At 32.7% G+C, this 9300-nt stretch overlaps 1 pseudogene across 1 annotated transcript; it reads right to left on the bottom strand.

Moving 5' to 3' along the window:
• Nucleotides 1–4476: 4476 nt before the first annotated feature.
• Nucleotides 4477–5521, bottom strand: LOC143565181 (LOB domain-containing protein 1-like; annotated as a pseudogene). Its single transcript, XR_013141015.1, has 2 exons — nt 5255–5521; nt 4477–4911 (listed from the first exon to the last, which is right to left on the bottom strand). The product of XR_013141015.1 is annotated as an LOB domain-containing protein 1-like (transcript).
• Between the last annotated feature and the right edge of the window lie 3779 nt (nt 5522–9300).

Genomic DNA, 9300 nt, shown 5'->3' with positions numbered 1-9300 from the left:
TGAGCCAACTCATCGAGCTACAAGATAACTCAAATTATATCTAAGCCAAGTTTGAGTTAGAGTTCGAGTTTTCCGCTCGATTGAATATTTTGAGCCGAGCCGACTCATTTATCATCAAACTCGATCCCTTTGCATACAGCTAACCAATACATTCCAATATAATTCCACCATTACCCTTTCCACACACACGCCAAAGAAAACACACATCACACGTTCAAGTGTCGGGACAATGTGAACTAAGAAAAAGAACATGTTTTAACAACGACCTCTTCCCCACCCCCTAACCAACAAAAGTATAAAAGAAAACCCAAAGTTTGAAGTAAGAAAACAAGAATAAATGTCATGGGCAAAGGCGGCGTAACATGTTATCTGGACAAAAATCCAAAATATATTTAGCTGATAATTCGGTCCAATTGTACTCTTCCTGTTTTCCATATTTTCCCACTACCTAAAGGACTTCAGTCTAACATGCTATTTGATAGTTTGACTAAAGCTTGCATAAACACACGTTTAGGACCATGTTCATTGTTCAATATGGATTCTCTTGTCTCTTATGAATGAAAAGCCACCAATTAGTTTTTGGGTTTATGGGGGAAACACGCTTGTGTGGATTTCACAGGAGTCTCCCCTCTTGTTGGGCTAAGGGACAATGGGTTTGTTGCCTGTCATGCAGCATTGAAGGTGGCCTCGGGTAAGATTGGTAAACATGAAAAAGCTTGTTTGGAGAATCAACACGTGTTTATCCCCTTTGCCTTTGACACTTTTGGTTACTTAGCTCCAGATGTCGTGGACCTTCTAAACATAGTTCAAAAAGTCATGCATAACAATTTATCGGCTCATAAGAATCAAAACTTTGTTTTAGTAGGATTGGGTTTGCTATCCAAAAGGAGGTTGTGGCGTAGCTTGTTGTCCGCTTACATGTCACTTCATTGTAAATCGTTTGGTTGGTTTTATCAATATGAAAACAAAATTCTATATTTGTTTTTTTAATACGAAATTTGATTCAATAATTAACACACTTGTATTTAAGCCAATAGAACAAGGATAGATGGTCATTTCCACTTTAAAGGATGGTAAGGTGATTAAGATATGAAATAAAAAAATAAAATAAAATAACAGAAAGAAAACAAGGATAGAGGTTAGAAATGGAACTAGCTTTTGTAATAAGTATAATAAGCAAGGTAGTGATTCCATCGAAGCAAGCGGGCAACAAGTTGCAACGCTACCTCTTTTTGAATTGCAAAACCTAATCTTTTAAAAACCGCATTCGCTGATCTTGGAGTCATAATATTACTATGCATGACCCTTTGAACTCCGTCTAATGATATGAGTTGATGGTTAAAACTTGGGATCTTATGGTCTCATGTTAGAAACCTAACTCAAAAGGGTTTTCTCACAGTGGTGAGATTCCTCCTTAATGGTATTCTTGGATGAGTCAGGCATAGAGAATTAAAATCAGTATGGATAGTTAGCATTCCGTCTCATGTAAGCTCGGTCGGGTATTATGGATAATTCCAAGGCTTTTTCTCCATATGTTGTGAAGGGCCCTATCATATAGAAGATAACGTCCTAATTGTGGTCAAACATTTTGAACGAATTTCCATGTGAAGTTTATCCCACTTCTTATTTGATTTTATTGTAAAAAATGTGTGAATCGTAGATCTCATTGGCTTAGCGGATTTTTCTTTTTTTTTTGAAATGGTGTATATTAGAAAAAAAAAATTAGGTTAACGAGAAAGTCAAAGAAAAAAAAAGGATTTTGGTGTATCCGCTATTGGGAATAGCGGATTAGGACCAAAAAATTGTTGGAGCCGTCGTTAACAATGACGGATTATGGAAAAGAAGATTCCGTTCACACTTAATCCGCTATTGTTAATAGCGGATCACGTTAAAAACAAACTAACCCCGTTACTAACCCAGTTAACAACCAAACTAACCCCACTAACCAAACTAACCTAACTATAAACAACCAAACCTAATCCCACTAACCTAACTAACCTAACTTTGGATACCAATTCACACCACAATCCTCTCTTTCTCTCTCTCAAGCAATGCATTAGTTGCAGTGATTCATGTCAAATGGTTGGTGTCCATTAGCTACTGCAAAATGGTTGCTTGAGAGAGAGAAAGAGAGGATTGTGGTGTGAATTGGTATCCAAAGTTAGGTTAGTTAGGTTAGTGGGGTTAGTTTTGGTTGTTTATAGTTAGGTTAGTTTGGTTAGTGGGGTTAGTTTGTTTGACTGGGTTGTTAACTGGGTTAGTTTGGTTGTTAACTGGGCTAGTAACGGGGTTAGTTTGGTTTTAACGTGATCCGCTATTCACAATAGCGGATTAAGTGTGAACGGAATCTTTTTCATAATCCGTCATTGCTAACGACGGCTCCAACAATTTTTTGGTCCTAATCCGCTATTCCCAATAGCGGATACACCAAAATCCTTTTTTTTTTTTTTTACTTTCCCGTTAACCTAATTTTTTTTTCTAATATACACCATTTCAAAAAAAAATTCTTGGCTTAGCATATTTAGATTTTTTTATATAACGTTTTACTAAAAATGTTTATTGTTGTTTGTATTTGTGTTCCGTATCATGAAGATAAAAACACAAAAGTTAAAATAGTAGAGATAGGGATGTTAAGGTGAATGTTGTATCAATGGTATCAAGTTTAATTTTTTCAAGACAATTTGGGGTAACATGTATTTTGGATAAGATAAAAGAGAGGAGATTGAGATGGTTTAGACATGTATACAGAAGACAGATGAGGAGGAAGGGGAAGATGAGCAAAGGCATACCCAAACAAACATATGATGAACTTAATACGCACGACTTATTAGACGTACACCTCTCTGAGAATACGATTGGTGTTAAGATTTCTTTGTGACGTAACATAAAGGTTAGAGATTTTAGGATGGCATATAAATTTGTTTGCTTTGTATTATTGGCTTAGCTCTTTCTGCCCTTTTCTTTATCTTTCTTTCTTAATTAGTGTCCATGCTAGTATTCGTAATTCTTTTCTTTTCTCTTCTTTCGTTTCTCTTGCTATACTTACTACTATACAAGTGTTATCGCGTGTGTGGCCTCTACCTTCTAGTATAGAGAAAATGTTTGTCATTATCTCATCATTGAGTATACTATTGTATATTTGTTTGTTCATGTTCTGCATTAGTTCCGCATATCATTTAATAAAAGATCGCAATCTTCAAAAACAAGTTTTTCAATGTAAAAATTTTAAATCTTCAGATTGAAAGACAGCTCGTTTATAAAACTATAAAATGTTACATGTGTACTATGTGTCTTGATGTACAATAATCTATTCAAAGATAACGTTAAAAAATAGTGGGTGGGCACACCACAATTAATGCCACAACGACAACAACAATACATCTTTTCATACCGAATTAAGTTAAACTAGTTTATTTAGTTTGGTGTGCATGAAGTCCCAAAAAAGCCTCTTCGTAAAGAGACCAAAAAGTCGACAACAATGAGTGCACCAAGTAAAGTATTAATTAATATCCAATAAATTAATTGATTATTCCCGATTATTTAGATTTTTTGGTTGTGTGTAGATTTTCTTTCGGTCTCATCCCTTCTGAAATTACTTTTTATAGAAATGTAAAGTTTAAAAAAACAATATAATTATTTTCTAATAAGAAACCACATAAATGAATGAAATCTGTTATAAAATGTAAAATTAAGATATGATCTAACGACTCAGAGCTAATACAGGGCTGGTAATCCATTGACAAAGGCTAGTCCTTTAAAACACTAAGAGGTTGGGTCTTGAGAGATCTTGGCCGACCTACAAAAATTCGTTAAAAAAACAAAAAGAAAAAAACAACTAGCGAGACTATTGAAATCTCATCACAGATAGACTAAGAAAATACGCTATTAAAAAGAAAATGATTTATCTTATTACCTCGACAAAGTGAAAGGTGAATTAGTGGCGAATCATTAGAATTACCTACCTTTAATATAATGACCATAACAATGATATTCACTCATGGACCATTCATATCAATGTTGATTGATGTAACAAATTAGTTAAATAAGTGTAAATTAACAACCAAATATCACACTTCACTTTTTCCAGTTAACGTTTATTATTGTCACATGCATGTCCTAAAACAATGGGATAATATTGTGTTTTAGTTAAATATTATGATGGTTTTTTAACATGTTCAGGATGTTTAAAAAACTAACTTGTTTTGAGTAGATAATCATTAAAAATGAATTAACATTTGGATGCATATATATAAAGCAATAAATTACATGTCTTTAAGTGGTTATACACACACACACATACATCAAATGAAAAAACAAAAAAGATTGATCAAACAAAAGTTTGGTCATGAATAAGCTTTAGTTAAACAGCAACTAAATTATAGTTAAATAGTAAATACAATTAATTTATGAATATCACGTATGGTGTTCTTTATTGTCCCATCTACATATGGGATTTACACGTACGTTCTAAATAAGTTTAATAGAATCTCATACACTACATTTCAATCTTTTGTCGAGCAACATTCTCGTGTCTCTTGATCATTATGGCTTTTGCACGAGATCGATCAACTCTCGAGTTCAAGTCCAAAGCAGATCAAGACTTGCGAGGTTGGCATTATCGTCGAAGAAGGTTAAACTTTCAGAAAGGTTTTGCTGTGGAGATGGTGGTGAGAGTGGTAGTGACGGTAGTTTTTCCATTTGCATACGAAATAGAGTTAAAATATTGGAATGTCGACATTGCAAGTTGACCATCTCGGCTTGTGCCTTCGCTAACTCTGCTTGGAGCTCGTTAATTTGTTTCTGAAGCTGGCAAATTGTCCCCGCGCAACCGTAAACGAGATCCCTGAGTCTTGCATTCGCTTCATACACCATACTGCTAACAGCATCTGCTCTACGAGACTCTGGAAGTTCCTATAAATTTATCATAGTAATGTGAGTTACATTATCAAAACAAAAACATATTGATACTTTGTTAGCTTTTCCTCCTAAATTAATTGAATAACTTTTATAAAAGAAAGTTAATTGATTAAATGTGTAACCCCTTCATGCAACACCTTTATTTATTGTCTAAAGAAAACAACTACAAAAGTAAGGTTATCTGTTTGAACTTTTATTTATAAAACTATGATTAAAATAAGTTACTTGATAAACAAAAATAAAATAAAGCTATTCATTTCATATTATATTATAATAACTAATAACGGACGTTTAAACGGGCAACAAGCTTGCGCTGCAATTCAATAATGAACTATACCTGTAACAATTTAATAATGTTGCTAGCTCCAAACACTCTGTCCAATAGTGAACTTGTGTGGATCAGTGGGAGGAAAGTAGGGTGCCAACATGCACTTCTCGATACACCGTTGTCGAAGGATCTTGCAGGCGGCACAAGGGCTGAGCACCACGGGGTGACGCGGTGGAGGAACGAGGACACTGGTGGGGCTGCGTTGAGACATTAATGATGGTGAATGAGAGTAGTCACATTCTTCTACCAATGTCTGCATGCAACTTCTTTCCATGTTTTGTTGTAGAGGGTGAAATTAATTAAGCAGGGTTTATGGGTTTGATTTGGAAAAAGAACAAGTGGGTATGTTTATATATATATACAAGGTGGTTGTGGTGACGTCAGTTAATGTTCATCGGATGCGTTTGTAGGTGTTCAAAGTCAACACGCAGGTCCCTACATGATGGAAAAATAAATGAGCGGACGTCAAACCTAGTTACAATTTCACACCTTTTTGTGTCAAAATTTAAATGAGAAATTTAAATGTGTGTTATGTGTGTTTAATTTTCACCTTATTTTGGGTTTAAGATTTAGAGTTTTAGGCGTTCTCATTTTTAGTTTACGGGATCTTTTTGGAAAGAAGGTCTTTCATGCAATTTGTGTGGTGGAGGTTTGGTGTTTGTAGAAGAAAAGAAATGCTTTGGTTCTTGGTGGTAGTCCGATTCAAGTCACAAGTTTGATGGAGGAAATTAAAGTATTAAGCTTCCTTTGGGTGAAGAATAGCTAGGTCGCATAGACTCGGGTGTTCTTGGGAGGATTGGCGCGGATTCCAGGTGTCACAAGAGTGTGTGGTGGCTGGTTTTTTGGGGTCTTGTCCATTCTGTTTGGGCTTGCCGTTTGCCTATATTTTTGGTGGTTGGCTTTTGTGTTTTTTTGCTTGGTGGTGTATCGGCGAGTCTAGCTTCTTGTTAGCTTTTTTTTAATGTTAGTTCTTTGTTTATCGTTAAAAATAGAAAAGAGTTTCAAGCGTTTTATATTAAACTAAGCACGATAAGAAACTGAGTACATTAATGAGATACATAAACTTAATGCATGACCAGTTTACTTATGTAATCTTAAGAGTAAGAGTTGATCATATTGGCTCCCATATAACTAAATTTAACAATGGGTCATCTATACAAACACATCTAATACTTCCGTTTCAGACAGCTGTCCGGATAAAGGCGGATAGCCAATAAATAATTTTTAAAACTTGAATTTTTTTATTTTTTTGTCATAATGACCGTTTAGTGGATGGCCGTGTAAAGTGTAAACTAGCCAAGCTCGAGTTCATCTAGGCTCGGCTCAGCTCATTTTTGCTTACGAGGGATGTAGCTCGAGCTTGGCTTGTGTTGAGCTCTTTATCTAAAGCTCAGACTTGGCTCGTGAGTTGTTTTTCAAGCTCGGAATCGGCTTGTTTATTTTTTACTAGGTTTTATCCCCCGTATTACGGGGGTTATTTTACATTTTTTGTTTTTTAATATTTATTGTTTGGATTTTAATTTTCTTTATTTTAAGAAAGTTAATAATATACTTAGGGTTTGATTTGATGATTAAAGTGTTCCACAAATAAATGATATGTTATGATCCGTTTAAAAGCTATCTGAGTTTGGTAACCCATGACCCGCTTATTTTTTTTACTATAAAATTGTTTCTTAATTATAAATAATACTTTTTAAAATAAAATCGGATATTAATTTTAGTATATCCTTATTTTAGAGGATTTTCATGTCATATATTTGGTAAGATTAATTTTTAATTTAATGAGATGTTATAAACCATTTAGAGCTATTTGGGTTTGGTGAGACCCATACCAGTGAATTCGGGTCAAATGAATAAGAAGCCTTCATTTACAAATAAAACAATCTGGTAGCTTGAGAGAATTTAGAGAGCAACCATAGAGTTTTTAAAGGTTTCGTTTATATATATTATACTAGGTTTTAACCCCCATATTACAGGGGTTGTTTTATATTTTTCTTTTTTTAATATTTATTTTTGGATTTTATTTTTCTTTATTGTAGAAAGTTAATAATATACTTAGAGTTTGATGATAAAAGAGTTCATAAAGAAATGATATATTATAACCCGTTTAAAAGCTATATGGATTTGGTGACCCATCACACGCTTATTTTTTTTTTACTATAAAATTGTTTCTTAATTATAAATAAACTCTTTTTTTTAATCGGATATTAATTTTTAATATATCCCTATTTTATAGGATTTCACATCAAATATTTGGTAAGTTTAATTTTTAATTTAATGAGATGTTATAACCCATTTAAGAGCTATCTAGGTTTAGTGAGACCCATACCCGTGAATTCGGGTCAAATGCATGAGAAGCCTCCATTTACAAATAAAGCAATCTGGTGGCTTGAGAGAATTTAGGGAGCAACTAGAGAGCTTTAAAAGGTTTCGTTTATATATATTATAGATAGATAGATAGATATAGATTAATTAATTTATATATGTTTCCAATTATTTTTATATATTTTGAGAAACCATAAATAAGCCTAAGCTCAGTTCGAGCTCGTGTAGTACCTTAAACAAGCCAAAGCTCAGCTCGAGCTCGGGTGTGGAGTGTGAAATTAATATATAGAAGTATAAATTGGTAAAATTTAAAAATACACAAGGTTAGCTAAAGTTCGACAAGTCTAATTAAACTAGCTTCACATAGAAGGCTACAAGGCTCGAGCTCAGACTTAATAACTAAACGAGCTTTATTTTAGACTCAGTCTCAGCTCGAGGTCAAAAAAACTCAGCTCGTTTCAAGCTTTTTATTGATTGAAGCTCGAGTAACTATATAGGCTTGTTTACACCCTTACGTATAATGTTGTTAAATCAAAATGGGTGCTAGTGTAGCTATAGGACGGACTTTTTAACAATTGTTTTTTTAATGAGAAAGGAATTGAATCTACCTATTCTACTAAAGTAAAATAACTGCGGACACGTGTCAGTTTGTGGTTAAATCTCATAACTTTTCCCTCCAAACTAATAATTATGTCACAGATCAATAATTATTCACTTTCTTTTTACACTCAATTTATATTATATCTATAACAAGATTAAATTATTCACTTTCCTTTAAACTCTATTTTATTTATATATATACATTTTATAAAAATGAATATTTTTATAAATTATAAATATATGCTTTAAATCTATCCATTTATTTTTTTAGTTAATTTACTAAACTATATATATGTTAAAATGTAATAATATATATCATTCATTTTCATACATAATAAAGTTTATCATAGTTAGTTTCTCGATTTTTTTGTTATCAATGATTGTTTTAGGTTTTTTGTGGGACTTAAATTTGATTGTTACGGGTTAAAAGTTGGTAAATAGATTGTATAGTACAAGTTAATTATATTTGGCTCAAAATTTGTTACGGGTCAAAAAGAGGTAATATAAGTATTTTTAAAATTCTGAGAATGCAAATAGATTTATCATCAAATTTTTTACGGGTTCAAAGTTTTGACTTGAAATGTCAAAAAAATGAATGCTAGAATTTTAAACGTGAGTAGATTTCGAATTTATTATCAATGAAATTTTTGGAAATAATGAAAAGATTCGGGATTTGGCTAATTGACTATTTTTTCAACAACTATTAAAATTTAAGAAAAGACGACGAACACTTTCGACATGCTATCTCCAGATCTATCAATGCTTCTAATTTTTATCAAATTTGAAACATTTTTGTCAACATTGACTTTTCCTTTAATGGTGATTAAAATGTAGTGTGTGAAACATGTCATACAAAATTATGCTCAAGTAAAGCAAAACATTCACAAAATTGAACATGTTAACGTGTTATTTTTATGTGTTGTTATTATGGCAAAGTTAAGAAGCCCCCTCAAAATTATAAAAATCATTTTCATTGTGTAGCTCAGAAGTATTATTGTATAAAAAGTCTTTTTTTGAAATTGGTTCATAACCAAAATCCTTTCAATTATATATATATGTGTGTGTGTGTATGTGTGTGTACTGAAAATCAAATTTTCAATAGATGGACCATTCTCATATATGTTTTTGCA

Source organism: Bidens hawaiensis, unplaced genomic scaffold (genome assembly GCF_021521415.1).
Source record: "Bidens hawaiensis isolate Kalapana, Puna unplaced genomic scaffold, B.hawaiensis_p1.1 tig00022300_1, whole genome shotgun sequence".
Lineage (NCBI taxonomy): Eukaryota > Viridiplantae > Streptophyta > Magnoliopsida > Asterales > Asteraceae > Bidens > Bidens hawaiensis.
This window is presented reverse-complemented; position numbering and strand designations above follow the sequence as displayed.